General features: G+C 40.2%; 1 long non-coding RNA gene across 1 annotated transcript in view; it reads right to left on the bottom strand.

Moving 5' to 3' along the window:
* Positions 1–19,634, bottom strand: part of LOC120560795 — a 37,584-nt gene that overhangs the window by 12,179 nt on the left and 5,771 nt on the right. The window contains exon 2 of the long non-coding RNA XR_005639513.1: positions 10,742–10,837. This is a non-coding gene — a long non-coding RNA (uncharacterized LOC120560795). The remainder of the gene's footprint in view (positions 1–10,741; positions 10,838–19,634) is intronic.

The raw sequence follows: 19,634 nt of genomic DNA, 5'->3' as shown, positions 1-19,634 counted from the left end.
CCAAAATGATGCATTTAAAGAAAACTGAACACAAGCTGCCTTTTAATCTTTCATGTTAAGTGTGGTTTCATAATGAAATGATTTCAATAAGGGAGAAAGAGTGGTCAAAACATGACATGGCAAACTCTTTCCATGAAACGGCTATATGACTTTACTAATTAAACACATGAGGTATTTTTCTAAGACCTCACCCTGCAGTCAGATGCATGACTCAAACCAGATGCATTACTGTGTGCTTCCCTCCATCTCATGCCCTGTTACCATTCCTGCTCCCCATCCATTAGATGTTGAACATTTCAACTTTCAAAGTGAAGAGAGAGAACACAATGCCCTCTGCAGCCTAGAATCACTGAATACATTATAAGCATTTTGCACTTGAATATTCCAACAGGTACAAACAAACTTGCACGCATACCCTATACACTGAGAAAAATGCAATGCTTTCCCCCCCTCTCTTTTAAAGGTCAAAACACAACCCTGCACCATTATGTGGCACTTTGAAGGCCAACAAAACACTATGCATGCACTCAGTGTTAAAAGAGATAAAATCCACTCTACAGATCATCAGTAACAACAGAAGTACATTGTGATGCATTTTCTATTAATCCATGGATAGTGAAGAAGTTCCTCAAGACAGTTGCATACAAGTGGAATGTATGCAGGAGCCTTGTATTTCATGTACAATGTAATTGTGTGTTTTTTGTATATTTACAAACAGCATAGGTGTAGTTGGATTTACACCTAAAAATTGGACAACCAAATACACATTTGAACACAAAGACACACAAACACAAGGTTAAACACAGCCAAACAGACACAATGGTAGCAATGCAAGCTTAGATCCCAGTGGACAATAAATGGGCACAATCAATTCTTATACATGAAATAATTTATTTCTATTTTATTTTACTCTACAGTGGAGACATTTTGTTATGATGAGGCTGCTAATGGAAAATACAGGTTGTGTTCAATCTGATGGTTGTAGAAGTTTCATTGAGCCGTGTGGTTCTAAGTACCACGACAAAAGTTGTAAATGATAGATGTTTTATCAGAACAGCACAAGATACTTAAGTTACAGTCATGCTGCTTTTCTTGTTGCTAGCTTGCCTGAATTTCAAAATAAAATAGCATGTGTATTGTAGAACACATGTTCCTCATAAAAAGGCCATTCATTGGACAATAAATGGGCACAATCGATTCTTATACACGAAATAATTTAGATTTAATTTAATTGTTTATAAGATGGAAAAAAAGAAGAATTTTTTTTTTCTTAAGATGACACGATTGATTGTTCAACACTGGATAGCGCATGTTGCATTGCATGAAGGGAACTGTGATTGAAACACACACGAACGTATGCACACACACACACACACACACACAAACACACACACACACACACACACACACACACACACACACACACACACACACACACACACACACACACACACACACACACACACACACACACACACACACAAACTCCAGATGGCCATAGAATGTAAATGCTCTGTGAAACACAGAAACAACAGATTCACTAAACCCAAACCTGAGGCCATCTTCAAAAAAAGGTCCTACATCCTGATTCCTCTCTCCCCTTTTCCTTTATTTCCTTTTGTTTCCTCCATTTCCAACCTCTGCCTGGAATCACAGCAAAGTTCCTCAGTGAAAGCAGTGTGTTCTACTCATCAACGACACTTTTACAGATCCCCAGCCAGACAGTGGTGATTTGTGCCTGTGTTAAGGCAGAACTACTCCTTGCCTCTTTCACAGTATAGATTGCTGCCATTATCTGGAGCTATTCCTCTAGCTGACACAAAAAAAGAAGAAGAAAACATGGAGGGGGGGAAAGGATGAAGGAATTTCACCCAACCGCTGTATGAAATGCTGATGGGACCTGAGTGACAATTTGGTATGCAATTGTCAGTGTCAGTCACAGAGACATTGTCATGCCTGATTCCCATCTTGTGGAGCCAAGCTTTAGTGGGAACAGTGTGTTGTCAGAGGACAGTTTTCCATTGAGGAAGTCCAATCAACATCACAACACTTGTATTGGTACAGCTGCATCTAAATAGGGTTTGGGGATTTATTTTGGTTTAGATATATGCTATTACCTACACATTCAAACACATAGATTTTTCATTGAGCCAAGACCTTTGACTGTAGCGAAACCTGACTTATATTTCAACTAATGTGGAGTGAATGCGGCGGAAATGCAAATTCAATGCTGTCCCCTTTCACATTGGAGAATGAAATCAAATCTTTTGTGGCTGGTGGGCATTGAGGGTGGGAAAAACAGCGAGGCGAGGGGGTTCCTTGGACCATTCGTTTGGGCAGTGAATGAGCCAGTTCCCAAGCGGGAAAGATGGTGTGCCAGTGGTGTGCTCTCTGCTAATTGATTGCCTCTACTAACAAGAGCATAATATATTCTATTGTGATCATCCTTTGCCCATGTTCATTAAGCACGGAAGCAGCGTGATCTTTTCTTTTTGTCTCGCTCCTGCCCCTTTTCCCTCGCCTGCTCCTCTCATCCCCCCCCTCCCAATACTCTTTTTCTCTCTCGCCTCTTCGTCTCTCTGCCCCTCTCTCTCTTTCTCTCCCGCACCGGATGGGAAAGGTGATGCAAAGGTGGTATGACAGGCAAAGCATCCCTCGCCATTCCAAGTGCATAAAATGAAGAGGAACAAAGGACAGATGGAAGGAATAGAGTAGGCGGCTGGTAGGATGATGCTGGAAGGAAGTGTGGATGAAAGGATGAGAGAAAAAGACAAGGACGAGAGATGATGGCTGAGAAGATAGAAGGGTGTGGAAACAAGAGGAAGATGATGGGAAACGAAGACACAATGCAAGTGTGAAGAAAAAGAAAATCAAGATCAGAGGAGCCCCTCTTGCCATCTCCCTCCATCCATCTCTTTTTCTCCACATCCCCCTCCCACCACATCCTCTGTTCAGGTTCCCACTCAATCCTGCTGTGCCCCACACCTCTTCTTTTTACTCCCCTTTTGCCCCTTTTACACCCACCTCCCTTCCCTGCTTCTGCTCCTCACCCCATCTCTGCTTTGCCTCTTAATAAGAGCTGGCGGGACAATAGTACCATTGTTGCCCATGTTTGGGAACCCTGGACTGAAACAATCGCTGTTTACCCAAGCAGTGGCACAGCCTGGACCCTCTTCTTCATTACAGCGGGCCAAGTCTGATTAAGTCTTTTCTGCAAGTGCTACAATAAGCCACTGAGCCAGCCTCCATGACTCATCACTCTCCTCTGTCTTCTCGCTCTCCCTCCATCTCTTTCTCCAACACTTCCTCCCCTGTCTTTCCTCTACATTCAACTTTATTTGGATTTCCTCACTCTGTATGTGCTTGCCCCTGCTTCCAGTTGCTACGATTGTTGCCCCCTGATTTACATATTATTCATTACCAGTGACCAGGAAAATCACATTTACCAGAGGAGGAGTGAAGTAAACACACAGAGAAAAAAGAAATAGAGCAGAGATGGAGGATAAATGACAAAGTATTTCAAAAACCATTGGTTAAATCTGTACTATTTTCAAAATGACCTTCATAATCTAGGACAAAGCTAATTTCTTTATTAAAAATTCCCACAAGGTTTGAACATGCTGCAGGCAGTGGCAATATGACTGACTGCAAGAAATAAGAGAAAACTCTCTTTCCATAATGGTCTCAGATCATAAAAAAAAAAAAAAAATTGGCATGGAGGTAACGTTATCAAGCTGATGCTTGTGGCGGAGACACACTGAATCAGTGGATTGAAAGCCTTTTCACTCAACCACATCCCTCAGCTCTGTGGCTTGTAACAGAAGTATGCTACCAGCACTATGCAAAACAGCATCATGAATATGCGTAATTAGGTGGGACTGGTGTAATTTTTCTGGGTTATGGGATGTGACATTTGTGGGGCAGGAGCATACATCAGCGTAAGCACGACTGACAAATGCATAATCCCTTTCTCTCCAATAATGCATTTTACACTTTGCAATACAAAATATACATTTTGCCTTCATAAACTTAACAGCCGCCTGCAAAAATGCTCTCATTCAGATAAACATACACACACAGGCACGCATCCGTACAGTCACACATGCATATACAGTAAATGCACAGTTGGAAACATATGCAGTAAACTGGAAAAAGCTATGTGCACGTGGCACTAAAGTAAATCTATACATTTGAACACAAATATAAACTCTATCCCCATCACATTCCATTTTTTTGAAATTAACTAACACAACAACAGAGAGACAGATAGCCAGAGTAAATTTGTCTTTGCTGTAGTAAAAGTAAAAAATAAAGGTTGTGTTGTGTCTATCATCATGAGAGATGAGGATATCAGAGGGGCACAATTATTCAATGGTGATGGAGGTAAACTGAAATACATTATAAATCATATAAAATATGGCCTAGCCTTGGAAGGCAGGACACAAAGACTGCTATTGTCAAGCAACAAGGTTAAAAGAGGATTGACACGCATGGATGTTTAACATAATATGCTACTAGATATCATTTGGTAATAAGCTTTAGACATTGTTGTTAGCAACCAGGAAATGCAGCACCGCTGATGAGAAAGTCCAAGCTAATTACTCTCCACACTTAACTATGTTGTTGAGAAATACCTCAAAATCTAGGAAGATTTTCTGCTTTTTTACGACGACGGTGAATTACAAAGCATCTTTAATACGGTCTGTTTTGTTCTTTTTTTCTGCGTTAGTAGTCGATTTAGATGAACATTCAAAAGAACTGAACATGTGAATTCACAAATAAGGACAGGCACATGGGCATAGGTACACTGACAAAAGCATCTATTAATAATTGGATCATATTTTTACACAACCAGACACACACACACACACACACTCGCTCGCTCACTCACACACACACATACATATGCATACACACTTTCAACACACCTCTCTGGCTCTTCAGAGAGAGCCAATTTATAGATACTGTACTGAACCCCCCTCACCACCTCTCGTCTCTCTCTTTGCCTTGCCATGCTCCTTTCCCTTTCCCCATCCACCCATACAGACATCCCCCCCCCACACACACACACACACACCGGCATGCACAGCACCCTGCCACAATCCACCGCCCTGCCACACATAGCGAAGGGGAGGACACATCCCTCATAGCACCCAGGAAATTAACTTGACATTTGATGCAGACAGAAAAAATATATTTCGGTGGGGGGAGGGAAAAAAAACAAAGTGTACTAAAGCAGAGATAGCATAAACCCATCCCTGGTTCACCCTTCCCCACCCCATCCTCCTTTAAGCCCAGGGACACATGCGAAGGGGATTTCAGCGATCTGCAATGCAGACGCCACTGGGTGCCCATGGAAAAATGAGCTTCATCTTTTGCCTGTCCTTCTCAGTGTATGCTGTCTGTCCCTCTTTGTTTCCATCTTTTATGATGCCGGCGCTCCATTTTCATATCCACTTCCCCCCCTTCGAGTTTGTGTCTTTCTATTTGGGAGGAAGTTGTAAAACATTTGTATGACAGTATTGCAGCATCACTTGATGGTGCATGCGTTTGAAATTAAGGCACACCCTTTAAGCCACTATTTGTGAATACAAATATTCATTAAGTTAGGATGAGGATGTTTTAATTTGTTGTTGCCATGCCATTCCTTTAAATTTAGCATGTATCTTCTCCTGCTCCTGCTTCACACTATATGTCTGTGCTGAGTTGTTATATTTAAACAGCTTTGTACATCTGGGTTAATCCCTCCAAAATTAACCATCATTTGAAAACAAAATAAACAATATGAATATGTCCACTGTTCGCAATTTTGTACAAAGTAATAACAGCAGTCGCTGTCGTTACTCAGATTAGCATGCACCTGATTTCATGAAAGCAGACTAGAAAATAAAGTGCAGCGTGATCTTGCATATGTTTGATAAGATTAACAATCAAAGTCTGCATAGTAACCTCGGCAAGGAGCCCGAACACCATGAGCAAGAGCAGGCCACAATTAATACATCATTATGCACCGCCACCGTTTATAGCCGTGAACATGCACAATACACAGCAAGACTGCCGACCAGCTAGTGTCGGTCTCAATATCCCATGTATTAGACATGCAGGAATGTTAACATCATTATGCACAATTGTGAATGTCTGTCTCTGCCCTCCCCCCTTTTACTCTCCTACCATATTGTGTCTGCGGGTTAGTCAGTGTGTGTGTGTGTGTGTGTGTGTGTGTGTGTGCTGTCTGAAAGAGGGCAGCTTTATTTAAATATGTTTTGTGTATGCAAGTTGAAACAAATTAGTGATTGTTGTACAGCTAGGAGAACCTCTGAATGCAATATTGTGAAACCATGTCAATATTAATATCAGCATTTTGTCGAGAGAAGTAGATGCTACAGGAATTCATTTCATGAAAAGATACATGCTTTGCAAAATGATTCACTTTTTGTATTTCATTACGCAATTCTGGGTTTTATAAATTAGGATTGGATCAGAACATGTAATTAATTTGTGATGAAACACACACTGGCATATTTTACACCACAAACAAACACTTTGAACACTCAGCAATGCTGTGTTTTATTATGAATTATAAAAATGATGATATATAATTTAGGATGAAAGCAAATAGATTTTTACTTTTAAGTACACAAATGAATGTTTTGCACGTTATATGTGCCGGATGCATGTTATATAGTGTCCTGATGCAGTATATAGGAATCTACTAGTGTTTTAAATATTCATGGTGAGAACCAAATCTAATATCCAGGGAAATAAATATGAACATATTTTTCTTTTCGTGGCTAAAGGAAAATGGAGACTGAGTCAGTTCATCATTACCTAATCCCCCCCAGTTAGATAACGCACTAATTAAAATATGTCACATGTTTGATAAGGTTGAAGTATTTACTGGGAGGACGAGGAGGCAAGAAGGAGGACTTTGATTAGCGCTGATGTTAGTAATATCTGTTCTGCATTTCTCTGAGGCGATACAGTCGAAATATTGCATCATTCCAACACACACACACACACACATACTGCAAGGTTGTTTGCAGCCATTGCACTGTGTTTTAGAACAGCGTCTTGAGTGAACACTATGCATTTTGTTGCAGCATGAAGAAAAACAAAACAAAAAGAAAAGAATACAAAGCTACATATTGTTTAGGCATTGAGAAAAAAATTGATTTATTAAGAGAAGAGGAAACTCAAAGTCTCAAAGTCAAACTCTTGTTCTATTGTGCAGAAGAGATTTCGGAATTCAAACCAATATATTTTTAGTTATCTTCCATAACTTAAAGGAAGATGGTCTGGCAAGTAGTGTATACAAAGTCCTTGGCATCCCTCTGCTTATACAAACTCCCCTCCTGCCACCTCGCTATTCCTTGCTGCCAGCGATTTGCATTAATTTGCATGATTTTACGATGTGCATATCCTTTGTTCTGACTGTACTGTATGATGATGCAGAAGAAACCCTCCCTACGCAGTGCTATTACACAGCCCGTTGAAAGCTACTTGGATATTAAATGGAAGAAAAAGAACTGTAGTTTTATGTTTTAATTATAAATTGATAAAACAAGATTTCCTCAAATTCCAGACTCATCCCGCGGTACACCAATGATAATGTAGTGCATCGGAATGAGGGAAAAAAGATGAGTAGTTTGGTGGAATTTTTGAACAACCATGGAAAGGACATATTGTGCTATCGCTAAGAGGCATGAACATCTGCAATATATAGCACGGAGAGGGGATTGCATCCAAGCATGAAATATGGAATTACTTGACAAATAGGGAAAAAGAAAATTATAGATGGAAACTAATCCATTGAAAAGAAAAACATCTTTCACATATTTTACAATATTTCCATAAATAATGTATTATTTTCTCCCTCTTTTGCCTTCCCGATTTAAGTCATCATTTATAATTGTTTGCTACTGTATTACCTTATCATAAAGACTTAAGCCTTTGCATTTACTACGCTATCTTTACTGGGCAAAATTGTTCATTTTGATGTTTTTTAATGAACCTACTGCAAAGCCTTCCTGTATTCTGGCGTCTTTTGTTCTCTGTTGCTGTTATTTTATCTAAGACAACATGCACACACTCACACACACACTGACGCTTTAGCACTCCTTAATCATGCAGACAAATGCAGACGACTTCATTAATCTCGGTGGGCTTGCACTGATGATACAGAAGCCGGCCTACAAGACTGGAGGGTTTATATCCATGAATGCGGCGCCACATTATAAATACTTACCCCCGCTGGCACCGTAATAGTAAGCAGCTGTACTCCAAATATGCATGTCTGATAGATGATTATGAGTATAGCATAGGAAATGAGGTGACGCAATGTAAACAAACTATACTCTATAGTAAACATGCTGTGTTTTCATTAGGTGCTTATCTTAATATTCAGCAAATGGTACTAAGGCAAATTTTACAGTGTAAATGTATGTTTTTTTATTGTCTGAGCTTTGTGAAAATCATAGAGCGAGAGAGAGTAAAAAAGAGAAATGCAACTCTCCAAAAAAGTCTTTATCCTTATTTCAAGTGGTAACATATCCTGATATTGTCAAAGTGCATCTGTATCTGCAACAATGAAAAGCTGTCCTCGTTTCATGCTCTGGCTACTGGCTGTAACCCATGGCCCTGCTCTATTCTGCACACAGGTAATAGCTGATGGGGGGGTGGTAACATGTTACTCATATAAAAAACCTACCTCTAACAAAATAATGCAAAGTCAGATATAGGGGTCTAATGACACTGAATCACTTTTAGCTAGGCTTTCAGCAGAGGGAGTGAGGTCTATCTAAGATAAAATGTTGGCACAGTCAAAAAGATGCTCCACAGATGTTGCGTTTACTGTATCTTATTGGATCATCTGGAGAAAGCCATTGAAACTGAATTCAAATATCAGCTGTTTAGTGCTGTTCAGCAAAGTGTTCGATATTTGAAGCTGTTGACCCAACTTTATTATGCAGTGACACAATTCTGAAGTCTCAGTTAACAACTTTAACCTCTTTCACAAAAAGCTAATGTTTTGGTCAACCTGATTAACACCATCATCAATGATCGTGGCTACACTCAATGTGACCTATTACAAAAAAGCAGCATTCCTGAATGCTAAGCTAAAGTTATGCTGGAATAATGATATGTATACAGTACATACAGAAATATACCAATTTTGAAGTCATAAGATATTTCCTTTGAAATGGTGCTATGGTGGCATAAGTGTTAATTTTATAAAAAAATGTAAATTGTGAAAATGTACCGAAGAGTTTGCTTTAAGACTCCATCTCTCTGTGGTATAGTCGAGATGACTTGAGCACTGACTTTTCCTACCCAGTGACTTGCCCTGCCCTTCTAATTGGCCCTTCTGAGCAGTCTACCAAATGTGTGTGAGTATTGGGAGTAATTAGGACGAGTAACACCACCGCACACTGGGCCCATGGGCGCTGACATACCACCTCTTCTCTTCAGCCGCTTTTTTTTTTTTTTTTTTAGCATCACCAAGAAATAAACTTTGAACTCTGAGAACTCTCAACACAGAACATCTCTGAGTCACCGGGGTATTTTCATCTGGTTACAATTTTTCATACCAAAGTGCCACTGTGTGGTATTGTCCTACCATCAAGAGTATAAGCCTAGCATTGGTACCAAGTGCTATTGTATATTTTCTGCTGACAGTGACAGGTGTCAATCATTTCAGCTAGTGGCGCACAATGTGTACCACTAATATCCAAACACTTTGCACCACCTCGACCTCTGCAGACGTCACCTAGTTGCAAGAAAAATGGGGTCAAAGTAGAAATAAAGACAGCGTGGATGGTAATCAGCTGCTGCAGCCAGCTAATATGAGAAATATTTCTTTGTCACGAGAGAGAGCTCAGCTCATTAAAATGTTTGTCTCTCTTCAATACATCCAAATGTCATGTGTTATAATGGCTGAGGTCTAATTGATAGAGCAAGATGTCCTGCACGCAATGCAAACATGGCCAGGGACGGAGGGCAATTACTGTTACCGCATGGATTTCAATGTCCAGAGGAGATTTTTGAAATCACTTCCTGGTTGTAGCTACTGTTGGTGTGTTGTGTTGTGTAGTGTTGCGTTGTGATGATCAACAGTGAACAATAACCTATTTTTCCCCTGTGCTTTTTGTCTTTGGTATGGACCACAGGGCAAAGAATGGGTCATGGGATTTGATATTGCCCACATCGCCTGAGCTCCCTTCAAACCACTGTTATTCTGTTTACTGTGTCCTCTGGACCACTACTAACATATATGCCTTCATCCAACACACACATGGGCTAACTTTGCTGCAGGCAAACAGACACACACGGACACAGACTCACACATCAGCAAAGATAGGCAGAGAGGGGAAAGACAAAACCCTTGCCAACAAAGAAATGTGGCTGTTTTTGTCAGTGTTCAACAATAACAATACATTTCTCAGATAAATATCAGAATCAAGTATCCCGTAAACAACTCAGAGCTAAGTGATCTGTGAATTTGAAAAAAAAAAAAATTCTTGAATTACCAGAGCTAACAGTAAACCCACAAATATGGAACAATAGAGTGTTTTAGAATTTAGGTGTAATTCATGATGTTTCTGCCATATATAAAAATGCATAGCAGAGAAATACACAAAAATTAAATGTTGTCATGGTATTGCACATGTCTACACATTTATGCCATATTGGCTATTACGCAAACACACACACACACACACATTTTGGTTTAACATAAGCTCACCTCATGTGGTTCCAGTAGAGAGCAAAATCCCAGAGATCTCGTTTTGACCTCTACTTCCGGTTGCCAGTAGTTCTCCACAGCTCTCTTTCTCCATCACTGGAGCAATGAAAGACACACACACACACACACACACACACACACACACACACACACACACACACAGGCAGGGAGTGAATACATATGCCAAGAGTTAACCTTTACATGTTGAATAACTCCTCTTGAGCAAATCGCAATTAACATATTCTCCACTAAAAAGAGAGGAGGGGAAAGCAAACGCAGAGTTATATGGTAGAAGAAGGAAACAGAGGTAGCATTTACCATCGCTACGTTGACTTGCAGGTATTCAGAATGGCAATAACTTTGTGCAAATGTCTGCTCAACCTTTACACTTTGCCACAAATAGCAAGTCAAACGTGGTACCTTCATGGCCAATGAGCAGATGCTTTGCAGATCATTTGAAGGTTATTGGAGGTATTTTTTTTCATACTTGAAAATATTAATATGAAACTTTGTTTAAATGTTAAGGTCAAGGTCTAAAGTTGTATTACTGATGTATAGATACTTAAATATTTCATGAAAAGAGATCATTTTGGTCTAAATTGCCAAGTTTTCCGGGCTAATTCTGGTGTATGCTAACGCAGTTTTAGCAGCCATGTTGTTGATCCTGGGTTGTAAGCCCATGGTTAGTTTTTTTGACCTCACACAGCAACATGCTGATGAACTTGAATACATCTTTAAACAATGGGGTAAATGTAGATGTAACATTCTCCTGAACCATGTAAAAAAAACAGGTCACATGTCAAATACACTGTAGTTGAACAAGAATGACAAAAAAAGTGCACTTTTGACGTTACAAAGAATTAAAAAAATTGCTTTGGTTTTTATCCAAAGCCTATACCAGCTAATTTTATTTCAATGTGGTGATTATGACACAGTAGGAGGATATATATATATATATCCTCCTACTGTGTCATAATCACCACATATGTATATCTATATGTATACACTGTACGTAGTTTCTGTCTTCTGGATTTCTTTCCTGCTGTGTTCCCAAGTGATTATGAGGCTCTTCTGGCATGTCACTATCAAACTGACAGATGCCACATTTTATTAGAGCTCCATATCAAAGTGCACACACACACACCACACACACACACACACACACACACACACACACACACACACACACACACACACACACACACACACACACACATAACCTCTCAATAATCAATAATAAAACCACATAAGATTCTTATGATTTAGTTCTCAATTTTATTTGTTTTCGTTTCATCATATACAAACTCCAAAAATACATTAAAATCAAGGATCCTGGGGAAAAAAAACATTTACGTCAGACAAACATAACCTTTAAATTGAATTACTGTAACACTTCAGGAGTAATAGGAAAAAAACAATAAAAACAATTAGGATATCTTTTATAGGGCATAGACTCATACTCCCCATTGCAATGTTCTACACTGTTCTGGGTGTGTTTTGCGGTTGTGTGTCAACTCAGTGTGTGTGTGTGTGTGTGTGTGTGTGTTTAGCCCTACAGCAGGGTTTAGGGTAACTATACAGCACTCCCCCCATCACCTTCACCCTGTTCCCTTTGCGGCTTGTGTGGCTTGTCTCATCCCATCTCCCTCCTGCTCCTCTATCTCCCTCCTCTGCTCCGCTCCCCCCTCTCCCCACCACTACTCTGCTTACATGTGGGTGGGGGGTAGGTGGGCTACACTGGCTACGACAGTGCCAAGAATCATCTCCTGCTTTCTCTAAAGCAGCAGTGTGGTGATGCAGAAGATGCTAAATCTAGTGCAAATTGCATATGTATAACTATCACACACAGTCACACACAGGCAATATGAGCAACATACAGATTTCTTTTTATAGAGTGGAAAAATAAAATGATGTTTAAGTGAGCTGCACCAATTTGAAAAGAAATTTAAAATTGGAAAAACTGTATATATATATATATATATCTTGACTTAAGTGATGCAGAACGCCTTTCTCACACTGTGTGTCTCCTCACCAATTGCACCTACCTATATGACAAAAAGAAGTAGTCATAGAACAAAAGCATTTCCTTTATGAGAGGTGTGTCTACTCTCCACCCCGGTGGCTTTCAGTGTTTCATTATCCAAAGTCGAGGTCTGCTTTGCCACCCAGCTCCCCCATGCTGCCTGTCTCATTTCCTCCCGGTAACAATCCATTAGCCAAGGCCGGGCTCAAACATGCAGCCGCTTAATTATTCTCACTTCTTTGGCAGCACGCCGTGGCGTACCACTCATCAGAGGAAACAGCTGATATTGTATACTTTATGCATGTAAAAAGGGACCACAGGCTGACTATGACAAGGACACACAGCACACATAGACATAATATCCACGTACACACTTCTAGTATATAGAAGTGATGACTTCCAGATGCACACACAGCAATATACTTATATCTACAGAAACAAATTGTAAAAACTCTAATTGTAACAATAGTCAAATACCTCGGATAAAATATTATCTGGTGAACGTGTGTGTATGTGTGGGTCTCTGTCTTTGTGTATGTGTGTGTGTGTGTGTGTGTGTCTGTGTCGATGCCCGAAAAATGGGGATGATGTGTGGTCTAATTCATCTTGAATAATTTCCTGCACATTCTTCCTCATGCTATGCATCAGGAGCACTTCAGGATGAAAGGGAATGCTAATGTTGTGTCTGTATCTTACTGAACAATGTGTGTGTGTGTGTGTGTGTGTGTGTGTGTGTGTGTGTGTGTGTGTGTGTGTGCCAGTGTGTGTGCCCGTGTGTGTATGCCGCCTCACTAAGCACATTTATGATAATTAACAGATAGCGGAGGTCAGCTACAGTGTGTGTATGTGACAGTGATAGTGAGTAAGAGAGAAGGAGACAGAAAATGATATAGCGCTGATTTACATAACTTGGCAATATTGTCACCTACTTCCTTTCTTTGCTCTAAAGCATTTGTATTGTCAGTTTTGATGTAACCGTTTGAAGAAATATTCTCTCAAAAAGAACACGTTTTATCAATAAATGTTCAAAAAAGGTAAAATACTGCACCTTTATCCTTAAGATTGAGGTAAGTACACTGATAGATGTGTGACATATACAATATGTTTTATTTCTATGATGTGTGGCACTTTAAGGTGGCACGCTCTGGTTGAAGATTACGGCAATCAAATAATTGAATAAACTCTTTGCACTAAATAAACATTATTAGCCTATGTGTAACTTAAATTATTTTCAAATAGAATTGTGTGTCCCATTACAATGTTTTGTCAATCTGAAAGAAACAAATTTGTTTCTTGGGCTGAAAATACATAGAAATTGTTAAATTAAGATTCTTAAAATATTAACAAATACCAGGTTAGTTCTGATGACGGTGCTGGTATTAGCGCTCGTACCCTATAAACGGCGTGCAATAGAAAGCTAAAAGCTAAACAATCTCGTAAGTGACAGTAATCGAGGGAATTAATACATGCAAATGAAACGCTCAGCATGCAGAGCTGCTGATGGCAGTAATTGAATAATCGACTTTCAGAGCTCCGTGTTCCTGTCCACATGCCACACAGAAATGTGTATTCGTTAATGTGTATGCGTGTGCGTGTCTATGCCAGCGGACATTTTAGGTCTACCCTCCTCACACTCTCACTACTGCCAAACGCCTTAAGATGGTGGCACCTTGAGGCAGAGAGAGACACTCATAGAGAAAGCCAACCTCCTCCTCCCTTTCCCCCTTCTTCCACCTCGGGTCCTCATGACAAAACAGGACAGCCCCCCCCATTCCTAACCCTTAGCCCCCCTAATAAATATTTCACTCACCCCTCTTTAATAAGGATATTAGGCGAGTACACCCCAGCCCTAGCGTATATGCATGAATCCTTTCTCATCAAATTTACATAAAAGGGCCAGATGCTAATGCGAGCGTAGCAACTACTGCTCACTATTCTATATTCGCTTGTCCTAGCTCTCTAGTCCGAGAGCCCATATAATTTAATTGCCGAACTGCATTTTTTTTTTTTAAATGGTTCCCTGTATTCAGATTGCATCTAGGGCTCAATACCATATGCTTTACAAAGATCGCAAAGACGGGCATATTTTAATTGTAGTGGCAGCACGACTACAGTATTTATGCTTAGTTAATTTTTTCTGAAGCCCCTCCTCTTCTATGAAATGATAATGCAGATGTGCTCATGCATGATGTGAAAAAGAAAAATCTGGATGTGCAGACAATACATACGGGTGTGTTGGGTTTTTACTGAGTCAGAGCTTGTTCGAACATTAATTACCATTTCAACAATAAAAGCCATTTAAGGTTTAGAAACTGCATTATGCTAATATTGATTACTAATGTGAAATTGAGAGTGACAGTAAGAGACAATTAGACTTATAATTTACAAACCAGTACCTTGATACTGACAGATCATGGACATACATACGGTATACTGTGTATAAAAAACTACATGCAGTCCGCTTAAATGTAGAGTATAGCATATAGCACGGTGAGACTGAGGGCCCCGATGATTGTAATTAATAGAGGATGAATAATGCAGTAACACAAAATATATTATTTACACCCTTTCATCTTCGAGGAAGATTCAAAGCATATTTCAGATGCAATTATACTAATTTATTTATAGTGCATAGTATTTGCATAATAAAAAGCCAGCGAAGCACAGATATCCTAGGAGACAGGCTGACAGCCAGCTTTAGACCTGTAGTGCCAAAGTAACATTTGTGTATACAGCCTTATTGTGCACTACTGCTGCCACAGTACTGATATCTAATCATGCAGCTACATAACTAAGAGTATAATGTACTAGTTGTTAGCAGTATTATCATAGGGACAAAGTGTAAAATGTGGCATGTTGCATCCTATTATATTCTCTCCTACAACTTTAGCAATATTAAATTTTGATGTGATTGCGAAAAATCATTATCAGCTCACACAGTATTGCTTGCATTACACATTGTGATTCGACAAATTATCTTGACAGCAATGTTACGGGTGTTAGAGAAACACTGAGACAAGATAACCACTATCCTATCTTAATAATGTCTACAGATGATTGTAATTATATATGTTGCAAAAGAATAAAACAGACAGTTACTCTACTTAAATCAAAACAGTTACACAAATGTATGGTTTGACTTATCTCAAAATCCTCCTTTTCTGTTTTCTTTTCTTGCCTCTAGAGTGACTCTTATTGCAGTGATCAGTTCTGTGGTCCTAAATATACTTATATAGGGAAATTTAGGGATTGGTGTGGCAGACTAGCAAGCATACTGATGGAGATTTTAGATTAATAAGGCAGGTTTGGGCAAAATATAGACTAAGATGTTGGAAGTATCAATTCTGGCAACACCATTTTGGTTTAACTTTGGTTGTAACTGTCAGCTTGACGGACAATTAAGGGAATAAACACAAGCTCACAATTTAAAATAGGCTGACTATAATTATAGATAATTGCATTTGCCTTAGAGCATCTATGTCATGAAAGTGGTGTTTCACTGACACATTTTCTAGGACTCACTTTTAGCTCTCAAGTTTCACTTGTAGCGGTAAAACTGTAAAAAGTTTGTATAGATGCATATTATTCTGCGTCATAACTACCAAAGAGATCGTTTGAATACCACAAGAGCTGAATAACCTCATCATGCCAGACAACAACAAACCAACACCATACAGACAACACAATTCTATCACTTTCAAACACAATCACATTATGTTACGTATGGAATAGATCTTTGTCGGCCATGCACATCCATGCAGTTAGCTGATGGGAGGGCCATACAGCGTGGCAGAGCACAGCATGCCCGCTGCTCCCCACAAGACGCTCAAGTGGCCATGCATGATGTCATTAAAATGGGCCCAACCATGACATTCCTCAGTGGATTATTGGCAAGTTATGGCTGGCTAGTTTGTTATGGAGAGAGGACCATCAGATCCCTGTAAATCGGCATTGACACCATTAATGAAGCCGATGGCGCCTTTTTGAGCGTTTGTGTGTGTCAGTCTGTGTGTAAAGACAAATTTACAATCTCATACTTTGTTTTGCCTCACATACAAATCACAACCTCAGACTCTCACAATTCATTCAGCAGTTTAATTAACATTATGACTTCAATTCATGGAGAAAACTAGAGAAACTTAATCTAAATCAATCAACCAATGCATGCGCGGTTACGTGACAGGAAACTCATTTGAACACTATAATGTGTCTACATTGAGCCATTGAGGGAGGGAGTGGGTGGCATTATGGTTTTTTACACAGAGCACTCTACACACACATGCACACACATGCACACACACACACACACACACACACACACACACACACACACACACACACACAGAAACCAAGAATCTGTCCTGCATTGGCAGGGGCTGATGCTGCCATGCGCACGGTGATCTCACCTACCGTTGCCGTGGCGACACCAACCAGAGGGAAAAGCCTTATTGTGTGTGCGCATGCGTGTGTTCGCGTGCGCTTGTGATTGTGACAGAAGCTTGAGCTGGAGGAAGAGAACGAAGAGAAGGAGGAGGAGGTGGAGGAGAAGGAGGGCCTGCAGGAATTCACATTGTGCCTGGCTTGTTTAAGGTTTATGCCTCATTCACTTACTACCCTTTATCAGGGGGGATACTGAACCGGCCCTTTCAATTATCAAGGCAATAAATTCAGCATGGCTGTGTCGTTAAAATAGCAGGCCAGTGCTTTAATGGGGAAAGAGCCAGTATATGGGAAGGGAAAGGGTGTATGTCAATTCATTTGCATGAGCTGTATAGTGAGACAAAGATAAACAGGAGGGAAAACATGCAGGGCTTCATGCAGACATGTTTAACCACTGACAAGCATACAAACGCAGGCAAGCACGCACACTGACTGCACACATGCATGTAAACTCCGCTACTGCTGGCACACCACTACTCTTAAATCTCTTTAGGCAAACAGCCAAAATAAACTCCCCTACTACCAGCTGGTATTGTTGAATTATATTAGTGATGAAGAGCTAACTCAGACTATAGGGGTCATCTGCTCATCAATGGGTGGCAGTGGCCTGGCTTGCTCTACAGCCATGAATGCACTGAATTCATTACCCCTGGTGCACAGATGGTGTCTGGCTGCCTGTCTCAAGTTCAAGTTCATGTCCAGGAGACACACACACACATAGAGAAAGAGAGAGACATGGCCCAAGCCAGACAGACAGACGTTGTTGACTGAGACACAGCTATTGTTCCCTTTCATCAACATGATGTAGTAGCCTGAATAGCTATCCGAGACGCCTGGGTCCGTTTATCACAGAGACAAACGCACAGGAAAACATACACACATGCAAACACAGACATACATACGTAGATGCAAATGGAGCCTCTCTCAGCATGAATATAGCCCTGCATTTCTGCTCAGTTAACCTGGATAAAATCATTTTGACTGTCGCTAATATGGCACATGATGCTTCATGGTAGCTCGGAATATGACAACTTTTCCAACTGAAAAATAACTAACCACTTTGTTATTGCAAAACATCTGGGAGTAGGCCGCAATTAGTAACAAAAAATACAGCCATGCAACACATATACACAACTGGCACCCGTATGACGACAATACAGTATTCACATCCTTTGTCTGGCACAGGAATTACCCTGGGCCGATACACATTATGAACCTAATACTGCACCTGCCATACACGGCACTGAGGCACAGAGGAAGCACATATAAACCCCGGGCACGCTCACATAAAATATGCTGATTGCCCATCCAATGAATATGAAAACACCTTCCATGGTCGCCATGGTTTTGTTACTTAACAAATCACGTGACAACAATGGCTGCAGTGCACTGTGTGTGTGAGCGTGGAAGGAGGGCACAGCCAAGCGCGTAGCCCCTATTTACTGAGGAGAAGGAAAGGGGACCGCCAACACCCATTTCAACACGCATAGTCAAATCACACGGCTATGTTTATATATATATGAAAATATGGGGCGCTGTGAAATGAATGGCAGGGCCTTTCTTTCTCACCAGCATGCTTGAATGGCAGAAACACTTCTATAAATAATATAAAAGCATACCTCACACACTAGAAGACACAATTCAGCCTCATTTCTAAAGACACAGGGAACGGTGGAAGTGCACCTTTACACTATCAGGTAAAAATTGAAATTTAGATATGGAGTCCACCTCATCATCACTGATAGAGAATACTGTACAGTTCATTATTTCTCAGAACTCAAGGCAGCAGTGGCTGTCAGTGTTCATAAAAAGCACTAATGTGAACCACTGGTTAGATTTACTCAATCTCCAGAGACAGGCAGTAAAGACCTGCAAACTGCTGCCAAACCATACTGCATCTCTCCTCCATGCAGCCCAGGAGTACTTAAGGTGGAAGGGAGATGCATGCAAGTGTGTTTTGCAGCTGTTTGAGACATGTGATGCTGCTCTCTCCTGCTAACAGTACATCTCAGTATTGCATTGCATTTCCTGTGGACTGTGTGGACTATGGTCCTTTTTTAAATTGATGCTTTGAAGGATGGACCTACAGGTCAGTGTTGGGGATGAATCCAGTTAGTGATTTAGTTTATCTTGTGCATACTGACTTATGCCTCTTCACCTCTACAAAAATACAGTGCATCTGATGAACATATGCTTAAATATAAATAAACAAGAGCATATTTACTCAATGTCTTGTTTGAGTGAAGAACTATTGTAAGAAAAGAAAAATAGAAAAACTGTACAGGTTTTGGGAGAGAAGCACACGTGCTGTTGTAGAAAATGTAGTGAATGATATGAGATGGCTTAGTTACAGATACTAAGTTTTTTTTTTTTTCTACTCTGGGTTGACATTTAGTGTGGCCCCCAGACTTGAAAACAGTGTTCCCTTTC

This window comes from Perca fluviatilis, chromosome 6 (assembly GCF_010015445.1).
Source record: "Perca fluviatilis chromosome 6, GENO_Pfluv_1.0, whole genome shotgun sequence".
In the NCBI taxonomy this organism is placed as follows: domain Eukaryota; kingdom Metazoa; phylum Chordata; class Actinopteri; order Perciformes; family Percidae; genus Perca; species Perca fluviatilis.
This window is presented reverse-complemented; position numbering and strand designations above follow the sequence as displayed.